This window comes from Pinus tabuliformis, chromosome 6 (assembly GCF_031772625.1).
Source record: "Pinus tabuliformis cultivar Carrire ecotype Pingquan chromosome 6, CPIR1, whole genome shotgun sequence".
Taxonomy (NCBI): domain Eukaryota; kingdom Viridiplantae; phylum Streptophyta; class Pinopsida; order Pinales; family Pinaceae; genus Pinus; species Pinus tabuliformis.
The window spans coordinates 84,891,842-84,916,466 of NC_142292.1; positions in this window are offsets into that span (position 1 = coordinate 84,891,842).

A 24,625-nucleotide genomic window follows, 5' to 3' on the forward strand; every position below is an offset into this window, starting at 1 on the left:
ACAATGATACATTAGCAGGGGCAGTAGCATGATGATGATGCACATTAGTTTGAGCAGCATTATGATGGATAAGATCATGGACATGGGCAACATGATGATAATCATGGTTAGTGCAGCATGGTGCAGTATGCAATGGTGCAACTAGAGGACCAGATGCAGCACGATGATAGGTATCAATTGAAGCAGAATGTCTTCAACTGATCTCATCGTTATAGGAGATGATCTATGCTTAGATCTAGACAAGTCAAAGTGTTGAATTCTATTGTAAATGTACTATCTCTCTCTCTCTCTTTCTCTGCTGAACTTTGAAGAACATAAAAGAAGAATTGATCAAGGGTTTCCCCACACATTGTGGGGTTTGTCCCTGGCTCGTGCCACATCTTGTGTCCTCTTATCTTGGATTGTCTTCTGCGATTTATATTTATGTTCTATCTGCAATTTACTTTATGCTGATGTGATTGCTAATGTGGAAAATAAATTGAAATAAATTGCTATAGCATAGAACATACCAAAAATTAACAAGTCCCCATTATTTAAATAGAACATTTAAATATTAGGGATTGTTGGGTACCACAATACTTTAGCAACCTAGGTTATCTATTCACTGAGTTTTGAGCTAGTCTCTATTCATGGAATATGTCTCAGTCAAACAACCAACAACGTAGTATAATATAGTGCAGTCATTGAGCTATTAGTTTATGCCATCACATTTGGTATCCAACGTTTGATCACTAGGTTAGATTTTCAGCTTCGTGTATTACATTTAAACAATGTCTATATAGTAAGAAGTACAATAATGTTAAGAGTATTTTTACGAGTTTGTCTTTTGGAAAGTCAATTTGATTATATTGAATATTGTAAGGCTAGGAGGTAACTCCTCAAATGAATTGTGTTTATTCATTGAGATTACTCATGGTTATATATATGAGGGAGTGACTCTTGGGTTTCACCTCCTGATGACTCTTCATTTTCCGTTATTTACTATTTACATTATTTACAAGTGTTCACCCAATCCCCATGATTAGGTGTCAACATTCCCCCCCTTAATCTGAAGGGATGTTGGTGAGTCCAAGCATCATTTTAAATCTTTCAAGATTTTCTCTTCCAAGCACTTTGGTGAAGATGTCTACAATCTGCTCATTAGTGGAACAATGGTGTAGATGGATTGTCTTGGCCTCAACACGATGTCGAATCAGATGGTATTTTGTATTGATGTGCTTCGTTCGATTATGGAAATTTGGGTTCTTGTACAAATTTATTGTAGAGGTGTTGTCAATCATGAGTGGAGTTCAATGTACTTGTTTTACCTGCAAATCTTCCATAATTTTCCTGAGCTAGATAATTTCTTTTGTTGCCTCAGCCACTGCCACATATTCTACCTCTATTGTGGAATCTGCTGGAACTGATTTTTTGCATGATATCTAGGAGACAACTCCTGATCCAAGACTCATAGCATAACTAGAAGTAGATACCCCAGTTTCTTTGTCTACATCGAAGTCTGAATCAGAGTATCCAATCAAGCTGAAGTTGCCCACCTGTGTATACTTGAGTCCAAAGTCTTGAGTTCCCTTCAAGTAATTTAGAACTCTTTTTGTAGTAGATCAATGTACCTCACAAGGCCTTTGCATAAACCTGGAGAGGATTCCAACATCAAATGAAATTCCTGGCCTGGTAATATTCAGGTAGTTGAGACTTCCTACAAGCTATCTATACTTTGTTGCATCCTCAAATTCTTTTCCTTCATTTTATGTGAGATTTAAGTTTTGTTCCATTGGAGTATTCAAAGAATTGCACTCAACCATGCCAAACATGTTCAACATATCTCCAATGTACTTCTTTTGAGAGAGGAATATAGACTTCTGATGTTGAGTTACTTCAATACCAAGATATTAGTGAACATATCCCAAGTTAGTCATTCAAAACCTTTCCTCAGTTCCTTCTTTATGGATGCAATGTGGCTCTCATTTTTCCTTGTCATCAAAAGATCATTTACATATACCACAAGATATACAGTTGTTTTGCCAACTTTCTTGACAAACAAAGTTGCATCATCAAGATCATAGTGTTTGAAGTTGAGTTTCAGAAGATGCTCAATTAACTTTTCATACAAGGCTCGTGGTTCTTTCTTGAGGTCGTACAAGGATTTCACAAGTTTTCATACTTTATGTTCATGTCCTTTCACAGCAAATCCTTCAGGCTGGGACATAAAAAATTTCTCTTTTAGATCTCCATTCAAGAAAGCAGTGTTTACATCTATTTGATGGACTTTCCAACCATTCTGAGCTACTAGGTAAAAGAGTGTCCCGATGGTAGCCCATTTTGTTGTGGGGGAAAAGTCTCCTCAAAATCGACCTCTTCCTTCTATGTAAAACCTGTTGCCACAAGCCTGGCTTTGTGATTTTCAAGTGATCCATCAGCTTTATACTTGTTCTTGTAGACCCACTTGCAGCCAATTGGTTTGGTTCCCAATGGAGGATCAACCAGCTTCCAAGTCACATTCTTTATCAAGGCATCATACTCCTTTTGCATTGCTTCTTTCCATTCATCATGAGAAGATGCTTCTTTGAAGGAAGTTGGTTAAAAATATGTAAAAAAATTCAATTCAAAATCATAAGAAACATCCATATCAACAGGTGAATCATAATCATCTACATCACCTCCATTTTTCCTGGTTGAATTTCTTGTTGTTGTCTTTCCAACCTCATTAGGGTGAACACTTTCAAGCATCTTTGTCAACCACTTTGGGGACCTTTCTGAGATGGTCCAGGCTACTTAGCTGATTGAGTTGGGACTAAATCAAGATTGAGTCTCCCAATTCTATCAATCACATCACTCAAAGTATCATCAGTGGTTGGAGTTTCATGTGGGGGGGAGAGTGCTTCAGAAGAATATTCCATAGATTGATCCAATATAGGAATCCCCCCTTCAAGATTTGGAATTGGATTATCAAATTCTTGAAATAATTTTTCATTTCTGAATCTATCTAAGCGATCAAGTTGCCACTCAACAATATTGTCAGTTTTGGAAGATTCAAGAAAGATTACATCTCTAGATACAACAAACTTTTTATTAACTTCATCATAGAGACGATATGCTTTGGAGGTATTTGAATACCCGAAGAAGATACACTTTCGACTCATTGCACCAAGTTTGTTTCTATGTACTTTTGATATCAAGGCATAACAGGTGGAACCAAAGACCCTGATATGCTTTACCGAAGGAATGTGGCCATACCACATTTCATAAGGAGTCTTGCTTCCAATAACATTAGACGGACATATATTCTTTACATATACATCGCATAGAACTGCATGATCCCAAAACATCAATTTTAGATTCTTGAAAAACATCATGGAACATACCATATTTAAGATTGTCCTATTCATTCCTTCAGCTACTCCGTTATTTTGGGGATTTGTTGTGGCCAGCAACAACCCCCCTTTTTATTTAGTGTTAATCCTAAGACTAAATAAGTGGGGACCCTTAGTTAAAAATTTAAAAAATCAAAGTAGTGCTTAAAGTTCCTTTCCTAATAAAACTTACCATCATAAGCTTAGGAAATCCCCTTGAAAAATCTAAAAAATCTAAGTTTTATGATAAGGTAAGACAAAATCTTTCCTTAGGAAATATCGCATCGCAAAAGAATAAAAGGATACCTCCTTACAAACCGAATTCCAACATTGCGAGATCGCGATACGCGATAATAAAATATCGCATCGCATACATCAAGCACAACTTACATTGAAACACTTTAATTTGCCGATATGCGATGACGCCGATCGCAAATCGCATTTCGCAGAAAACAGGTTAACAAAGATTGTCATATATTACGTTCCTGCGATAACGCGATATTGCAGTTTTGCGATAAAGCGGCAATACAATATTGCGATAATGCGATATTGCAATTTCACGATACAGCAACAATGCGATAATGCGATGTCACGAGCGATCAACTCAGCGATGTTATAATTTTGCAATGTTGCGATCTGTGATATTGCGAAGCAAATCGCAAAATCGCTTCATCGCAGATCTTTCGGGCGTGTGGTTCAAAAAAGTATTTTCCATAAACTGACACCTGGTTATGCGCTTTAATGCTAATAAATGAGTTAGTTGCCAGTTATTAATGGAATATGGTTTCGTTCTTATCGAAAAATCATCTCACGTAAGGTGGTATACTTTATGCATCTTCGACATTTAAAACTTTCCCATCACCCTTCCTTATCATTATTTTCACTTCACTTGTGAACTGCAGGAATGGAGAACAGAGAACGATACAAAGCAATACGCAAGATATTATGGGAAAGAAAAGCAAAGCTCCGAGCTCTGAAGAGAAAGAAATGGTGCCCTTATATATAGACACGGCCTGTAACAGAGGCGCGGGAATTGCTACGTGGGAAGGCATGTATAATCTGCTTGAGGAGGACAATCCAAGAGTAATGGAAGTTACTGCTACTACGGGCTCACATAGTTCTTCTGAGGCATCCATTACAAAGCTAGCTTGCTCATTCTTGCACCAGATAGTAGCAAGGCCCAAAATTCTCCCATAAACGGACATGGTTAAGTGGATACTGGACAACGTTGATATCAGAAACAGACAGTTTAAAACTCAGGGTCAAGAGCTTACGGAATCATTATTTTCACAAAATTGGAACTTTATATACGCTAAAAGGAAAAAGCGCTAAAGGCAAAAAACGCATAAAGGAAGCCCAGACCAAGAAACGGAGGCAGTAATCGCGCATCGCTGAGAAAAATTTCTCGAAAAGGAAAGTTGCTAATTGCTCAGTCACCTGCAAGCCCCAAAAATTGCAAGAAATCAACGATGGGGACCGATTGGAAACAGAGAGCTCAAGAAAAGGCAAAAGCAATCCAAGGGTTAACCAAGTTAAACTGGGATTATTACTGGGCATACTTGGTAAAGCCACATAGCTAGTGGATGACTATCAAGTGTATCATCAATTCGGCCGAAAAGATGGCGCCAGCTCTTGTCAATTATGTTTTCTCAGCTTAGCTAAAATCGGAAGTCGGTCAGCCGACTCTTATCAAACAAATGCTGCATGCGTGCGATTTCAAGGACCAGATACAGAAGTAGTTTAATTTTAGATTCAATTTTAGTTTTAATTTTGTTTTATTTTCCTAAAATGAGGATGGTCATTTAAACCGCATCCTACATTTTTGTAATAAGTTATTTTTAAGATTTAGTTAGTAGTATTTAAACCTTTCTCATGCATTTAGAGAAGGGTCCTGAAATTTATCAAAAACTTATCCCCAGAACATGCACTTCTGTACCCTCTGAGGAGGTTTTGATGAATGAATGGAACATGATATATTGATTTTTGTATTTGATATTTGCTACTAATGTTTCACTTTTGTAATCTTAGTGGATGTTTGATCAAGAAGAGATAAATCATTATCGCTTGAAGCTCATGAGTAGGACTAGTTATAAATGGTACTTTTATCTCTTAACTATTTATGCCTTTGCGTTAAAGTGATATTCATGTTCAGTTATTTATATATTGATGTATGAATGCCTCAGCTATCATTTGGCACTTTTGTACGATGATAGCTGTTTGTTTATGCTTAATGTATGAATAGCTTATTATGCAATATGTTTTTCGCAATTGTTTCGTCTAACGTTTTATACGAAGTGGTTCATCTTTATTGAATTCTTTTCTCATAACAATTAAATGATCTTTATTACCAGTTGTTTTTTGAAATCATTTTAGATCGCACAAAAGAAAGGTTACACCCCGGGTTAGTGTAGACTTAGATATTTCTACTTATTAGAATATAATTTTCTTATTATTAGATTAGAGTTAGAGTAAAAGTATTCCATTTAGAAACTTTTAGAAAGAGAAATATCAGTGTGTCACACACACACATATAAATTGGGAAACTGGTCCCATATCCCCAGTCGGACCCACTATACCAAACGGAAAAGGAGCTGCTAACCAAGGTCTGGACCGGGGGGTATCCCCCTTGTTGTAGACCCGATTTTCGGGGCTTCAACATATTTGGCGCTAGAAGGAGGGCACGAACTGTGAATGGCAAGAAAATCTAAATCTAAATACCATTCTGAGAGTAAATCGCCCTCACCATCTCCTCTGACTTCTCCATGGCATTTAGAATCTTTAAATCCATACTTAGAAGTCGCTGGAGCAACAACCACTGCCACAAACCCTGATATTTGAAAACAATCTACTATTGAACCTCCTGAAGTCGAATCTTTGATTCACAAACTTCAGCGATTTTCTATATCTCCTCAAAAATCTGATAAATCTCAAGGCAACATGACTTCGTAATATAATCCTGCTCATCCTCTTACCAGGTTAAAGGGCGAAAAGTTTGGTGTTCAGCCAACCGAGTTAAATCTACCTACAAGGAAGAGAGCAAGGAAGTCTCCTAAAGGGTCCGATAGCGAGACTCTTTCATCATCATCATCCATCTCAACCTCTTCACCACGAAGTCAACCATCCACTCCTCCACTTCAGATCATTTTCCATCAGCCTACTGCAACTTCCTCAACTCCTTCTCAACCATCTAGAGTCGTAATATCCTCATCTTCTCAACCGTAGGGATCATCTTCTACACTTTCCTCTGTTAGTAGTTCAGCGATGGCCCAATCTCCATGGAATAACCCAGGGGCAGTCTTAATGCCTGCACCCTTGAGTCAGTTACCGGCCCATCCTGAAAAATGGCTGCCTAAGTTTAATCCTGAGGCAGACATGCTAGCAGAAGAACATATAAATAACTTTATGTTGTCCATAAATCTCAACGGAGTTGTTAACGAAGATGCTGTTGTTCGACTTTTTCCTTATACGTTGCAAGGAATAGCTGGATCATGGTATTTCTCATTACCATCTGGATCTATTACTAGTTGGGATATCTTCCAAGAACAATTCCTGACCAAGTTCGGTGATGACAGGTCTACAGCGACACTGATAAATGACTTGTCTAACCTTAAGGCTGAGTCAAGAGAACCTATCAAAGATTTCAATTTACGTTTCAATAAAATTTTGAACAAAATTCCTACTGCTTCTCAGCCTAGTGAAGAAGTGCGAAGTGAATGGTACATCACCGCTTTACCATCAAACTTAGCAATCTTTGTTGATAGGGCTAACAAAACAACCTTAGTTGAAAATATGAAAGAAGCAATAGCAGTAGAGAAACGTATTATGGCCCTAGAAAAGAAAAATGTGATAGAAGAACGAAAATCTAAGAAGGTTTCTTTCAAAGAAGATCCCAAGAAAAAACAATCGAAAGATCCATTCAATTTAGAAGGATTACAAAAAGTTTTGAAGACCATGTCTAACGAAATGGTCGACATTAAGAAACAAGTAGCAGAAACTTCTTCTAAAAAGCCATACAGGCCTTTTAAAAGAAATCCTTCAACTGATTCCAAACCCCCTAACGCAATTACAAATGTTGAATCAGAAGAAGAAGAAGAGGAAAACGCTACTGAAGAACATACCGATGAAGAAGAAGTTGTAGAGTTACAAGGTATGTGGGATTTCATCCTCCCAGATGAAGAGGATCAAGAGGCATTCCCGGTTAGTGATGAGCCCCAATTTTGGTACAATTTGGGCTCATTTTGGCCTATTCTACTTGCTCAAACCATTCATATTTTATTGCTTATGCATGCATTTCTTAGTTTGTTCGTGTTGTTTGTTGGAATAAGGGTAGACATATTATCTACGTGACTAATGCATGATGCTTTCAGGTTTTTCGCATTTAAAGGGAGAAAAGACACGAAAAAGGAGACAAGGAGACAATGAGGTGGCACTGCTGGTTTTTAGGAGAGGATGTCCACAGTCTTGGGACCTTCCTCGTGATTCCCACCAAGAACTCCGAGCTCCAATCCATCTCCCCACCGAGCTTAGAAGCAGCCAGCTGTTCTACAGGAACAGCAGTTATAACTGTTCTACAGGAACAGTAGTTATGACTGTCCTACAGGATCAGCAGTTAAACTCTAGTTGGACAGCCGAGCTCCTAAAATCAAGGACACCTGTTGGATGATCGTTTTTGCATAAGTATGGAGGCCGTAGCCTTTGATAGGTTGTTGAAACTTTCGCATTACTATTGTAATTTTTGAGCACAGCTCGGTGTTAGTTCTTGTTGTAAGCCAATTTTGGCATAACATCAGATTATGAATAAAGGAGGCAGATTCTGATCTAGTTCTGAGTTTTCTTAAGGAGACTATAGCTCTCAGGTTAGGGCCCAACCTGAGAGCCATAGATCCCCTCTGCTGTAGTGTTGTTTGCATTTCGTTTCAGCACTCTGAGTTTTCATTTTCACATGCAATTTGAGTTACAGGTTGTTGAATTAGTCTTTTTTATGAGTTTAGATAGGATTTGCTTATGGTAAATTTGTTTCCAGTTGCTTAGGTTAGCAAAGGATAGATATAATCTATTGGAGCTCCAGCAAAAAGGTTGTTAAGGCTCACTGCCATCTCATTTGGGATTGGGGTGCAGTCCATAACTAACCACCAAAAATACGCATTTCTTTACTTGATGATTGCTGCAACATAGTCACGGTTATGTTAGATGCTTCCACATGATTCACACCTGCACCACACACCTTCATCACAGCTTCATGCACATTCTCCTTCGCGTTTTGGATTGCTGTTCATTGAATTTATATGCACAGGTAGTTTAGGTTAATGCATTTTCGGTTTGGTGACAGTCATAAGCATTTGTTTCATTTACACTGCTCTCTCTCTCGTTCCATTACCTCATTCTCCATCTTGATCACGCATGCAAACACATCTTTGACCCCTGCTCCGCTCTGTTATCCCCCAAAGTCTTTCACTCCTCACGTACTTCCATTCTCTAGCCCTTTTGTTGACCTAGCCCTCTATCTTCCAACCTACTTCCTACACTCACTCCCTATCCTATTCCTCCACTTCTGAGCCATCACCAGCCTTATTCCTACCTTACACATCTCCCCCTACCATTCCATCACTCCTCCATCACTTCAAACACTCACGGTAGGTCATCCTGTAGCAATTCGTAGACATCCTGTAGAAATCTCTGCACATCTCCCCCTACCATTCCATCACTCCTCCATCACTTCAAACACTCACGGTAGGTCATCCTGTAGCAATTCGTAGACATCCTGTAGAAATCTCTGCGTATCCTGTAGGATCCCCTGCAGACATCCTGTAGGAGGCCACTCACTCGGTTGCTGAGCTTCTGAATGCGAGGAACCTCTGTGGATGGATGCTAAGGATCCCTAGGGACCTCTCCTAGCCTCCCCAACCTGTCCCACGCTTTCCTTCCTTCTCCATCCCATCTGCACAACCAAACCCTAGTTAGCACAAAATCACAATCATTCCATCCACTTAAAGGAAAAATACAAAAACATGTCTTTTATGATGCAAGTAGCTTAGATCCGTGCATTTCCACTTATTAGAGGTAACAGCAGCATTGGTAGAGGTTTCATTCACATTCTTTGCATTATAGAGGTTAGACTTGTTAAATTAGGGTTTCCTAGGTTTACATGCTTTGATTTGCTTTCAGTCCATTTTGTCAAGTAGAGTAGCTTTCCTTTGAGAATAGCTTTCGTCCATCAATTAGCAAGCTTCTTCTGAGAGCCTATAGAAGTTGGCTTGAGCCCTAGCGAACTTGTGCCAGCTGACCAAGTGACAGCTGCGACAAGAGCTAGTACTTGTGCATATAGCACCTTCGCTTCCAAGTTTGTACGAACTACCGGGTTGATAAAATGAGAGACAGGAAGCCCCAAGAGTTGTAGCATTATTGCTACAATACTGGAGCTCACCATCTTTTTGGCGCCGTTGCCGGGGAAGCGTCAGAGTATTAGTAATTGTTGCTTTTCTTCTACTTTCGAACTCTTACTTCTGCTCAGTAGTTTATTTCATTTCCATTCTGCAAAAGTAGCTTAGTATTTCTTGCTTTCCTAGCTTAGTATTTCTTGCTTTCCTAGCTTAGTATTTCCTGCTTTCATAGATTAGCATTTCCTGCTTTCATAGATTAGCATTTCCTGCTTTCCTAGATTAATATTTCTTGCTTTCCTAGATTAGCTTTCCAATTCCGCAATTTCATTTGAGCAATATAGTTAGTTGTAGATCACTCTGTTTCAGTTTTGCAGGTACCAAAGAAAAAGCAAAAGCACTCAAAAAAGAAAAGTCCTTTCCATTTCATGCCTCGTAGGAACCGAGATAAATCAGGCAAATTCCTACCCAACACCCCCACCACATCACTAAGTCACCCTTCTCTCTTCTTTGGTGACAGTGACCCAGAGGAACCTATAGGTGAACATCCTGAGATATACCAAGACCCTATAGAAGAAGAAGAGTTAGAGACCACTCCATCTGAAGCCAGGGCTGATAATAGAAGAGAAGATGAGAGAATAGAAGGAGCTTTCCCCATCCGAGAGACCAATGGAGAGATGAAAATGAAGAACATTAGCCCCTCCGCCTTGCCTCACTTCCATGGACTGACCACTGAGGATCCTGATACCTTCTTGTTTGAGTTTGCTGTCCTTTGTAGAACCTATGACTATACTGAAGATGAGCAAAAGCTGAAGCTTTTCCCTTCCACTCTTAAGGATGCAGCACTACGCTGGTTCATGGGATTACTTGGGAATAGTATCGCTACTTGGGCTCAGATGCAGCAAGCCTTCAATACCAAGTATAGGGATTACTGTAGGTCTAAGGAAACCAAGGGAGAGATCTTTCGGATGACCATGGGGAATGATGAGTCTTTAGAGGATTATGAGGAGAGGTTCCAACTTAGCTATAAGCGGGTCAGGTGCACACTTGACCCTGAATCCCTCAAGTTGGTTCTACTCCGAGGAGTCCCTGAAGATCTCTCAGACACCCTTCACATGTTAGCTGGGGGGGACATTTACCAACTGCCTTACGAGGACATCAAGACTGTGTTTAGAAATCATTCCAGGGCAGCTAGGAAACGAGGTAGAGGAAATCTCCTCTCCACTGGTGTCCCTTTCTCCAAACATGAGTTTACAAACCAATTAGAAGATCTTAAGAGTGAGGTGAGACAGACCATTGCCATGCAGCTGGACACATTCAGGATCCAGCAGAAGAAAGAAGAAGCTGAGAGAGCCTTGGCTGTCTTCTGTCCTAGGTGCACCAGAAGACACCCTAAGAACGAATGCCCATTGCATTCGGTTGAAGTGTGTTTCGTTTGTGAGGAGGACCACCCAACAAATCAGTGTCCAACCTTACCTGGGTTTAAGGCCATGTACCAAGGAACCGAAGCCCCCACTAAACCTCTCTACTTCATCAACCAAAGGAGGCCTCAGGGATCTAGACTTTATCAGCAGGGAATGCAAGGGGCATCACAAGCTTATTATAAGCCCAACCAATCGACTCCCATGCCTTCTTGGGGTCCCCCTGCTCATCCTTCTTGGTCCATGCCTCCTCCATGGTCTTATCCACCTCAGTACCCTACTCAACCTACTTCTCATTCATATCATTCACATGCCCAGTCACAGCCTCAATGGAGTGCTCCTCAGTCGGGGTGGAGGCCCCAATACAACACTCCTCCTGCCATTTTGCCTCCACCACCAGTTCAACCTCAACCTTTACCTCCTGCTCCTCCAAGGCAACCTCAAATGCCTGCTCAACCGAACCCGAACCCCAACAATAGACAGGCTCAGCAGGTATACACTGGGGAAACATCATGTCCTACCTATGCTGTGGAGATCCAGGAGATCAATCTTCGATCTGGAAAGATCCTTCCAGATCGCCAACCTCCTCCCCCAGAGGATGAGGAAGATCTACAGGAAAGTGAACCAAAAGCTATTCCACCCTTTCCTGAGAGACTAACTGCCACCACAAAACTCAACCCTGAGGAAGATGAGCTTCTGGGTGAGCTCAAGCAGTTGTGTGTAAAAATACCACTTCTCCAAGCCATCAAGGATGTGCCCATATACAACAAACTGGTTAAGGAAAAGTGCTTTAAACACCCAGGCAGGAGAAAGAAAGATGCCTCAACCATCAATGTCATAGGACAGCTGTCTGACCTTATGTTAGGACAAGTCATCTGCCCCAAGTATCTAGATCCTGGAAGTCCTGTAGTAGATGTTCACATCAATGGCACCATTATACCTCACACCTTGATTGATCTGGGGGCTGCCATTAATGTGATGACCAGGGATACCATGCTCAAACTCAATCTTCAGGGTTCCTTGAGGAAGACCTCGACAGTACTGCAACTAGCAGATCGCTCCACCGTGACTCCCGAAGGGATTGTGGAGGATGTCTTGGTCTCTATTGATTCTTGGGAATACCCTGCAGACTTCCTGGTTCTGCAACCAAAGGCAAAGCTTACTGGATATCCTCTCATTTTGGGAAGGCCTTGGTTAGCCACTGCAGATGCTTACATAAGTTGTCGTGCAGGAAATATGACCATCAAAAATGGCCCCATGTCCAAGCAGCTAGTCCTATACCCTCCTGCCCAACCCTCCTTAGAGCATGACTTACCACTTTGGCTAGAAGAAGGAGAGGAAGATGAGGTGTACTCAGCACCTCTGTGCACCCTAGATACCACTAGAAAAGACCCTCCTACCGAGGATGACTTGATTGAGACTCTGATCCAGAATCCACCTTCCAGTGCACTATCCTTAGAGAAGTTGGTGGAGGATGCCCAAGCTAGCACCTTAGTGGACCTTTGTACAACTAACCCTATCACTCCCAGAGTCAAAAACGTGGAGTTCGGCCCTGAGAGAGCATTAAAGATCAGCTCCTCCCTATCTCCTTCCCAGGAGAAGGAGTTGTGTAGCCTGTTGGCCAGCCACCTCGATGCTTTTGCTTGGAGCTATAAGGAGATGAAAGGAGTCCATCCCTCGGTCTGTACCCATCATATATACATCAAAGAGGATTGTAAACCAGTTAGGCAACCCCAGAGGAGAATGAATCCAGCCCTTAAGGACATTTTCAAGGAAGAATTGCAGAAACTGTTGGATGTCGGATTCATCTACCCCATCTCAGATAGTGAATGGGTGTCCCCTCTGGTCTTGGTTCCCAAGAAAAATGGGAAATGGAGAATCTGTGTGGACTACCGAGAGCTGAACAAAGCTACCAAGAAAGACCATTTCCCTCTACCTTTCATAGATCAAGTGTTGGATGGACTGGCAGGAAAGAAGTTCTTCTCTTTCCTGGATGGGTTTAGCGGGTACAATCAAATCCAAATCAGCCCGGAAGACCAAGATAAGACCACCTTCACTTGTCCTTGGGGTACCTTTGCCTATCGAGTCCTTCCCTTTGGGCTATGCAATGCTCCTGCTACCTTTCAGAGAGCTGTCTTGAGCATCTTCTCGGAGCTGGTCCATGATGCAGTGGAAATATACATGGATGACTTTACTCCTTATGGGGCCAACTTCCAGGAAGCATTGTCCAACCTGGGGAAAGTCCTAACCAAATGCACCGAGATGAACTTGTCCCTTAGTCCTGAAAAATGTGAATTCTTGATGACTGAAGGGACCGTGCTAGGCCATACCATTTCTTCCCAAGGATTGCAGGTGGATCCTAACAAAATTGCTCTCATCAAGAGGGTTCCACCTCCTCAAAAGGTAAGGGATGTTAGGAGTTTCTTGGGATTAGCAGGATACTACAGGAGATTCATTAAGGACTTCAGCAAGTTAGCCTCACCATTGTTTGGTCTGTTGGCAAAAGATGTGGAGTTTAAATGGACTGACGATTGTCAGAGGGCTTTAAATGAGTTGAAGGACAAGTTAGTGTCAGCCCCAATCCTGAGAGGTCCAAACTGGGCCCTACCTTTCCACATCCACACTGATGCCTCGAACAGAGCCATAGGTGCAGCTTTAGGACAAGTTGAGCAGAAACTTCCATATGCCATTTACTTCGTTAGCAAAAACTTGTCCAAAGCAGAGTTGAATTACACTGTAACCGAGAAAGAATTCTTAGCTGTGGTCCATGCATTGAACAAGTTCCGACATTACATCACTGGCTATCAAACATTTGTACATACTGACCATGCTGCAATCCGATATTTGATGAATAAACCAGATGTGAATGCTCGTATTATTAGATGGTTACTTTTATTGCAGCAGTTTGATTTAACCATTGTTGACAAACCAGGTAGAGAAAATGTTGTTGCTGACTTTTTATCTAGATTGGATTTATCTGCAGGTGAGGATGGAACAGTGGATGACCAGATGCCTGATGAACATATGTTTGCTATCTCAGTACTCTCTCCATGGTTTGCTGATATAGCAAACTACCTTGTTTCAGCACAGTTCCCTCCGCATCTCTCTTCGAGAGAAAAGAGCAGAATCATCAGAAAGAGTGCCTCATTTACATGGATCGGGGGCAATCTGTTCAAGCTTGGCCCCGATCAGATCTTAAGGCGTTGTGTAAGGGAAGAGGAAGTCTTTGACATCCTCCTCACCTGTCATGATGGGCCTTGTGGAGGACATTTTGCAGCAAAGAGAACTGCCTTCAAGATCCTGCAGGCAGGCTACTATTGGCCCACACTTCATCAAGATGTCAGAAGATATGTCAGCTAGTGTGACCAATGCCAAAGAATGGGGAAACCGACCCAAAGGGATGAGATGCCTCTCCAACCTCAAGTGACTCTTGAGCCATTTGAGAAGTGGGGTATGGACTTTGTGGGCCCAATCAACCCTCCTTCAAGGCAAAGGTCTTACATCATTGTGTGCACTGACTACCTGACGAAGTGGGCAGAGACCAAAGCCATCAAAGCAGCAACAGAAGAGAAAGTGGCCGAGTTCCTAAGGGAAAACATCTTCTATAAGTTTGGCTATCCAAGAGAGCTGGTCACCGATCAAGGGAGCCAGTTCACCTCCAACATGGTCGAAGATCTACTAGCTCATCACAAGATCAAGCATAGGACTTCCACCCCCTATCATCCTCAAGCAAATGGGCAGGTGGAAGTCACTAATAGAGCATTAGAAGGGATCTTGACCAAGGTGGTGAGCAGCAGCAGAAAGGACTGGGCAGATCGCCTGGTTGAAGCCACATGGGCTTACAACACCACTTGGAAGACCACCACCGGCTTCACACCTTATGAGCTGGTCTATGGGAAGAAGGCTTTGTTGTCCATTGAGTTCGAATACAACACCTTGAGGATGGCAGCTCAGCTGGATCTAGATCTCAACCATGCACAACAAGAAAGGCTGCTGCAGCTGAATGGCCTGGACGAGCACCGCATGCAGGCCCTCCTTCACTCAGAAGTGGTTCAACTTCAGAGGAAGGTGTGGCATGACCAACATCTCCATGACAAGCAATTTCAGCCGGGAGATTGGGCTTTGTTGTATGATTCCAGATACAAAGATTTCAAGGGGAAGCTGAGAACCAGATGGCTAGGGCCATATTCAGTGGAAAAATGTCATGACAATGGATCTGTTCTCATTCGGACCATTGATGAGGAAGCCATCCCCATGCTTGTCAACGGGCATCGATTGAAGATCTACAGGAAGCCTCCCTCCAGACAAGAGTTCATCAAAACTATGGAGAAGGCAGTATTGGTCATAGAGAAGGGTTCTGCCCCTGCTTTGGGCACACCCTGAAAAATCTAAAAAAAAAAATATATATATATATATATATATATATATATATATATATATATATATATATATATATATATAGATATAGATATATATATATAAATAATAAAGATCCTTGGGTGAAAACCTTTCTGAGGCGCCCAAGGCAGGTGGTAGGGGTGAAAACCTCATTTGAGGCGCCCCTGCTATCTTTCAAAAAAAAAAAAAAAAAAAAAGAGATAAAGATCCTTGAGTGAAAACCTCTCTGAGGCGCTTAAGGCAGGTGGTAGGGGTGAAAACCTCATTGAGGCGCCCCTGCTATCTTTCAAAAAAAAAAAAAAAAAGAGAAAAAATACAAGATCAATAAGTTATTATGTGAAATTTGCATGCAGATTGCAGGTGTTCTATGGAGGAGAGGAAGCCTCTCAACTCAAGGTCAAAGGTCCTTAGCATGCAGCCAGGACACCTCACCAGCTCCTCCTCCAAGAATGCTTATGTTCTTCAAGGTATGTGCACTTTCATTATAGATTGAGTCTTCTACAGGAAGACGCAGATTTTCTACAGGAAGGTGCGATTTTCTACAGGAAGGTGCCAGTTTCTACAGGAAGGTGCAAGTTTCTACAGGAAGAGTTGCCTGTCTACAGGAAGCTCTGTATCTCTACAGGAAACTTCCTGTAGAAGCTCAGAACGGCCCAGAATGCATTTCATGAGCAGATCTGATGACTACGGGTTGGTGTGGATGCATGCAAGCCTCTTTTGGGCCCATGCACGACGCTGTTACCTTGCTCCACCATCCTCGTCAACATGCATCCAAGTCCCCTGCACCAACAAAACAGATCAATGAGTTCTCGCGGAAAAAGGCATTTTCAAAGATAAACAAGCGCGGAGATCTTATACCACAGGCATCAGAAGCTCCGGAAACGGGATTGAAAGACCAGATCCTCCGCCGTGCAGCATACACCCAAGGAAGAAGAACTGGTACGAGACACCCGCGGGAATCCTGTAACAGTTCAACCTGCTGGAGTGGATACCGTTCACAACACCGCCATCTCCAAGGTAATGCGAGCGCATGCAACCATAGCATTCCCTCCATCGTCAGCAACCTGTAACCATGAGCCTCCGGGTCTGTGTGAGTGCGCATGCAGCAAGTAGATCCGCTCACCATCATCGAAAAACTGGAAAAATCGTGTGCAGCCACGCAGGTAAGCGTCTAACCCCTTCCTTCCATCAAATCGCATGAATATTACTTTGATTTGTTTGCATGGTGTAAAGGTGAATGGTTGAGCAGCCGTATGGCCAAGTAGACTGGCCATGTCGGCTAGTTATGGTATAGTTGAATGTTCGGGTGGTGGCCACGAAAAAATCAGCAGCACGCACGTGAGAATCCGTGGGAATGAGTTCAGCAGAAAAAGGTGGCGGCAGATCTGTGGGAATGAATGCGGCAGCAAGTGAATATGCCGGTGAGTGGTTGATGACGTCGCTCAACGGTCCGGCGGGGGATGAGCTGTCCCTCGCGCCACGGATCGCGCCGATTCAAAATCTAATCGGCTAGATTTTGACATGCATTCAATCAACCACCACTTCGAACTCAAGTGGCTATTCCGATCGTCTCTGCACCTTGATACGCCGAGCTGTTGGCTACCAGAACACCGGTGAAGCGCACCTCAACCGCGGTCCAATTGCAGTCCTCCCGGGAATTTGCGCACTGCTCCTACAGGAACACAGTTCTAAAGGAACGCAGTCTTCTACAGGAACGTGGGTGTTCACGTAAAAAAAGGTGGCCGAGTAACGAGGTAACCCTGGACTTCTCATGCAAATGGTCATGTAAGGTGGTAGAATTGTCAGTTACTGTCTGGGTATAGAGAAAGTGGTGAAATTGCTGTCTGTAGGCCTATACTGTCATTCTACAGGATTGTTGAAGTAGTTAGACTGTGTTGTAAAATTTTGTGGATTATACGCATTGTTCTGCACTCTGTCACCGAAACTTCACACTCCTCCACCATCACCACCTCCGGTTAAGAAAATTGTGCATCATGCCGGGTGGATTTATCAGGCGAGAACCCACAGATTCAGAGAAATTGAGGAGAAATCAGGCTGTGGTAGAGCTTTTTACACGAGCACAGTGGATGTCTTTTTGCGATAAGTTGCAAGGGTACGATGAGGAAGTGGCCGAGGAATTCTTGCAGGCCCTGAGGCCAAAATCCAAGGTGCTGGCCACAGTCAATTTCAGAGGCCTAAGCTTCAAGATCACCCTGGAGTCTATCAGCAGAATCACTAAGCTTCCTATGGGTCTCCCGTGGGATAAAGAAGAACGAAAGCTAAGCCAGCAAGCCAAGAAAGAGTTCTTCCCACCTGAAGAATCATTCACAAAGGACAAAAATGGGGTGAGAAGGACAAGCCTGTTGCCACCATGGAACGAAGTCAGTTTGCAAATCATGAAATATATCACCTGTGAGGGTCGTTACAACATTGTGTATGCATATCACTTCCGGCTGCTCAGTGAACTAAGACACCGGATTGATCTTCCTGCAGAACAGAGATTGAGCATTCCTTACTTTTTACTACAGTCCTTGATGGAGTGCGCTACAAAGCTCAAGGACGGCATTCCGGATCAGGTAGCCCACCATGGGTTAATCAAGCTTCTTGTGGAAGATGCTCTCCACTCATATAAGGTCCCCCTCGCATGGGAATCATTTAGGAATTTAACAAGAGAAGGGAACATAAAGATGTTGCTTGAAGAAACGGGGTCCTCTAGTGGTGAGGAAGAAGAGCCAGTAGCCAAGAATAAGAAAGGGAAAAGCCAAAAGATCCTGACTCCAACACAGAAGAAAGAACGAAAGGAGAAGGAGGAGGGAAAGGATGACAGAGCAAAAGAGGACACCCCCATCCTGTCAGCAAGGGAAAAGAGGTTGAAAAGTAGGGCAGTCAAAACTGAGGTGGTCCCTGCCAGCCCAAGCACCTCGTCAGCTCCTGCAGTCAAAGCCAAAAGAAAAATCCATGCAGCCAAGCAAGAAAAGGTGGTGAGAGTTGCATCTGCAGGAACGCAAAAACAGGCTTCTACAGGAAGCCCGGAAGCAGCCTCTACAGGAAAACAAACGCAGACTTCTACAGGAAGCCCAAGAACTACGCCTACAGGAAAGCAGACGAAGGCTTCTACAGGAAGCCCAAAAACAGAGAAGGGGTCTTCTACAGGAAGCCCACAACTCGTAAAGAAAGGGTCTTCTACAGGAGGGCCGAAAGTGGATAAAGAGGGGTCTTCTACAGGAAGCCTAAAAATAGAAAGGGAAGGGCCTTCCACAAGGAGCACCGGGAAAGTAAAAAGCAAGGGAGAGAAGGCTGATCCTCTCGAGAAGGAGGCGGCAGCTGCGCTGGCCGCCCTCAGCACACCTGCGAAACCAACAGAAAAGAGGGAGAGGGAGATCCCTCTACCTTCCGAAACCAGGAGAAGTCAGAGGATGAAAACAGACATGTCGCAGCCTCCTCCCAGCAGCCAAACCACTTTAGGGAGTGTTCCTACTTCACCCAGTGAGAAAACTCCCTCTAAGACACCGGCCACCCCCGAGAAAGGAAGCCCGAAGGTCACCTCCTGGACACGAAAGATAGGCCAATCGCCTTCCGAAGCCCGGCTCAAAGAAACAGGAAAGAGGGAAGAAGTTCCACCCTCGTCACCACCAGGGGCAGAGAAGGCAGGGCCATCAAAAGCGAAAAAGAAAGAGCCTGTTCCGGTCCCGAGTCCTCGGCCAAGGACAAGGAGCAGGGGCAAGGTTGCTCAAGGATGAGCAAATGGTTCAGCTGGGGGGTGATGATGAGCCCCAATTTTGGTACAATTTGGGCTCATTTTGGCCTATTCTACTTGCTCAAACCATTCATATTTTATTGCTTATGCATGCATTTCTTAGTTTGTTCGTGTTGTTTGTTGGAAGAAGGGTAGACATATTATCTACGTGACTAATGCATGATGCTTTCAGGTTTTTCGCATTTAAAGGGAGAAAAGACACGAAAAAGGAGACAAGGAGACAATGAGGTGGCACTGCTGGTTTTTAGGAGAGGATGTCCACAGTCTTGGGACCTTCCTCGTGATTCCCACCAAGAACTCCGAGCTCCAATCCATCTCCCCACCGAGCTTAGAAGCAGCCAGCTGTTCTACAGGAACAGCAGTTATAACTGTTCTACAGGAACAGTAGTTATGACTGTCCTACAGGATCAGCAGTTAAACTCTAGTTGGACAGCCGAGCTCCTAAAATCAAGGACACCTGTTGGATGATCGTTTTTGCATAAGTATGGAGGCCGTAGCCTTTGATAGGTTGTTGAAACTTTCGCATTACTATTGTAATTTTTGAGCACAGCTCGGTGTTAGTTCTTGTTGTAAGCCAGTTTTGGCATAACATCAGATTATGAATAAAGGAGGCAGATTCTGATCTAGTTCTGAGTTTTCTTAAGGATACTATAGCTCTCAGGTTAGGGCCCAACCTGAGAGCCATAGATCCCCTCTGCTATAGTGTTGTTTGCATTTCGTTTCAGCACTCTGAGTTTTCATTTTCACATGCAATTTGAATTACAGGTTGTTGAATTAGTCTTTTTTATGAGTTTAGATAGGATTTGCTTATGGTAAATTTGTTTCCAGTTGCTTAGGTTAGCGGAGGATAGATATAATCTATTGGAGCTCTAGCAAAAAGGTTGTTAAGGCTCACTTCCATCTCATTTGGGATTGGGGTGCAGTCCATAACTAACCACCAAAAATACGCATTTCTTTACTTGATGATTGCTGCAACACAGTCACGGTTATGTTAGATGCTTCCACATGATTCACACCTGCACCACACACCTTCATCACAGCTTCATGCACATTCTCCTTCGCGTTTTGGATTGCTGTTCATTGAATTTATACGCATAGGTAGTTTAGGTTAATGCATTTTCGGTTTGGTGACAGTCATAAGCATTTGTTTCATTTACACTGCTCTCTCTCTCGTTCCATTACCTCATTCTCCATCTTGATCACGCATGCAAACACATCTTTGACCCCTGCTCCGCTCTGTTATCCCCCAAAGTCTTTCACTCCTCACGTACTTCCATTCTCTAGCCCTTTTGTTGACCTAGCCCTCTATCTTCCAACCTACTTCCTACACTCACTCCCTATCCTATTCCTCCACTTCTGAGCCATCACCAGCCTTATTCCTACCTTACACATCTCCCCCTACCATTCCATCACTCCTCCATCACTTCAAACACTCACGGTAGGTCATCCTGTAGCAATTCGTAGACATCTTGTAGAAATATCTGCACATCTCCCCCTACCATTCCATCACTCCTCCATCACTTCAAACACTCACGGTAGGTCATCATGTAGCAATTCGTAGACATCCTGTAGAAATCTCTGCGTATCCTGTAGGATCCCCTACAGACATCCTGTAGGAGGCCACTCACTCGGTTGCTGAGCTTCTGAATGTGAGGAACCTCTGTGGATGGATGCTAAGGATCCCTAGGGACCTCTCCTAGCCTCCCCAACCTATCCCATGCTTTCCTTCCTTCTCCATCCCATCTGCATAACCAAACCCTAGTTAGCACAAAATCACAATCATTCCATCCACTTAAAGGAAAAATACAAAAACATGTCTTTTATGATGCAAGTAGCTTAGATCCATGCATTTCCACTTATTAGAGGTAACAGCAACATTGGTAGAGGTTTCATTCACATTCTTTGCATTATAGAGGTTAGACTAGTTAAATTAGGGTTTCCTAGGTTTACATGCTTTGATTTGCTTTCAGTCCATTTTGTCAAGTAGAGTAGCTTTCCTTTGAGAATAGCTTTCGTCCATCAATTAGCAAGCTTCTTCTGAGAGCCTATAGAAGTTGGCTTGAGCCCTAGTGGACTTGTGCCAGCTGACCAAGTGACAGCTGCGACAAGAGCTAGTACTTGTGCATATAGCACCGTCGCTTCCAAGTTTGTACGAACTACCGGGTTGATAAAATGAGAGACAGGAAGCCCCAGGAGTTGTAGCATTATTGCTACAATACTGGAGCTCACCAGTTAGTACTCGCAGTAGAAATCAACTTGATCCTCCTCAACCTACACCTAAGCCAAAGAGCGCAAGCTCGATGACTAAGGATAAAGTCGCAGCCAAGAAAACATTACCTAAAGCGACTCAAACTAGCCCAGTCCAAACAAACACATCAACTCCATCTAAAATGCTAATCATTTCGGATGAAATGGACTATAATATCATAGAAGATATGAAAAAGACTAGGGTCAATATTATTCTTCTTGAATTGAGCAAGTTAAAACACCAGCAAAAAGTACTTTTAAAAGAATTACATGTTGTACCAGTTGCACCTTTACTAGCCGCTGTAATTTCTCAAGCTTCCCATGACATGGGAACACCTCCAACTAATGCGATGAATAAGGTTGATCCAAATGATATTGCCTTAATTGGAGGAAGATCGAGATCTCATACTCCCCCATTTCTCCTTACTTATGAAATTTTCAATAAAAATGTGCATAATTGCTTAGTGGATTCTGGAGCTTCATCGAATATTTTACCAAGATCAATATGTGCAAAATTGAACGTTCAACCACAGAAATCCGTTGTGTGCATAGTTCAGCTAGATCGATCGCAAGTCAAAGTGATTGGCGAATTAAATTAGGTTACCATAAGGCTGTCATCCAACCCAAAGGTATGTCAAGTTATCGACATTTTAGTTGCTGATATTCCAGAATTTTATGGCTTAATTCTTAGCAGAGATTGGTCAGAAAAACTTCATGGATACTTTGCAACTGACTGGTCGCATATGTGGCTCCCTTACAATGGTAAACCAAACCAAATAAAAGTTGAACGCGAACGACATCAGAAATACATAGTAACAGAACTCGAGGGAGAAAATGAACCAGTAGCATATAATTCTAACATCATTGGCAACTATTCAGTAGATTCTTTCTTAGGAAATTTTAATGCTCATACTTCACCTTACTTAGAACATTCTGTTTTATCTCAAGTAGAAAATTTATGTCAAACAGATAGTTCTAAATGTATTAATTTTATAGATAGTCCTGTAAATAAATCTTTGTTTTGGAAACTATTTTTTGATGGTTCTAAGTCTAACGAAGGAGCAGGAGCAGGATGCGTGTTAGTAAGTCCAAAGGGAGATAAAACTATGCTAACTTGCAGACTCGAATTTGAATGCACCAACAATACCGCAGAATATGAGGCTTTAATCCAAGGGTTATACAAATCAATCGGATTAGACGTCAAATACCTACAAGTTTTTGGAGATTCTGAAATTGTAATCAGACAGGTACGTAATACTATACACTGTTTATCAGGTCATTTAAAGCATTACCAATCCTTAGTTCAAGATCTGACTGAACATTTTATAGCATTTAATATTTCATCAATTCCCAGACTCCAGAATGCTAGCGCAGATCTCTTAGCCAACGGAGCTTCCAAGCTCATTCCTTCAGAAGATTTTAGCCCTGACCGATTTTCAATTGAGTTAATTTTTAGACCATATATTCCTGATAACATTACCAATTGGAGGATTTTCAACGACGATCCTGATATCGTGAGTTTCCTCACATCTGAAGAATCCTACACCAATCAAATAATTAATGAAGACCAACATGACCAACAATTGCAACAGGATAGTACTAATAATGTATACCTAAATCAGTAGTCAAATTAGAAGACCTTTATGATTTGAAAGATCGATTCAAAATATCTACCAATTCAAAACTCCAAAGTTCAACTTTGAATTATGAATTAGTAAATCTAGGAACTGATGCCAAACCACAGAATATCAACCTAGGCCTTGGCCTAGACCCTGAAGAAAAATTAGCGTATATTCGTCTCTTAAGACAATACAAATGTGTCTTTGCTTGGAATTACGATGAACTCAAAACTTATGACACCTCCATCATCCAACATACTATCCCAATGATCGATAATGAAAAACCTGTCCAATAAAAGTTGAGAAAGATCCATCCCAATTTAGAAAACCAGATCAAAACTGAACTCAATAAGTTATTGAAAGCCAAAATATCTTTCTCGTTAGACATTCTAAATGGGTCTCCAATATGGTACCTGTTAGAAAGAAAAATGGAGATATTAGAATCTGGATTAACTTTCAAAACCTTAACAAGGCCTGCCAAAAGGATATTTTTCCTTTTCCCCCCATGGAACAAATACTGCAGGCAGTTGCAGGCTCAGAATTAATGTCATTCTTGGATGGATTCTCAGGATACAATCAAGTGTTGGTACATCCCAACGATCAATTAAAAACTACATTCAAAACCAAATGGGGTACGCACACATATCAAAAGAAGCCATTTGGATTGATTAATGTGGGTGCCACATTTCAGAGAGCCATGGACATCGCATTCAAGGGGTTAGTTAATAAATCAGTGGTAATTTATTTGGATGATATAACTGTTTATTCCAAGAAACGAAACAATCACCTCAAGGATTTAAAACAAATATTCCAACGTTGTTTAAGGTATGGAATTTCACTTCACCTGAAAAAATCCTTTTTCGCATTAAGTGAAGGAAAGCTTCTAGGATTCATAGTGTCAAAATCTGGTTCACATTGATCCTAACAGAATCAAGGAAATTTCCGCAGTACCCCTACCTCACAACAAGAAAGCCATGCAATCTTTCCTTGGCCAGATTAACTTTGTAAAGAGATTTGTTCCAGACTTTTCAAGAATCATGTTTCCTTTACAAGCCATGACTAAAAAGAACGCAAACTTTAAATGGGGCCAAGATGAACATGAGGCATTCAATCTGATCAAACAAGCTATTATTAATGCTCAATCTTTAGCAACTCCAAAATTTTCCGATCCATTCATTTTGTATACATTTGCCTCGGATAGATCATATGCTGCGATACTCACTCAAGCAAATCAAGAAAAGGTGGAAGCCTCAATTGCCTTTTTCAGTTCCAATTTACAAGGAGCTGAGTTGAATTATTCAGATGTGGAGAAACAAGCTTATGCTGTTTTCAAAGCAATTAAATATTTCAGACCTTTTTTACTCAAAACACATACTAAAATCATAGTACCGTTTCCAGCGGTAAGAAATCTTCTAGTACAGAAGGATGTGGGTGAAAAAAGGGCCAATTGGGTTAC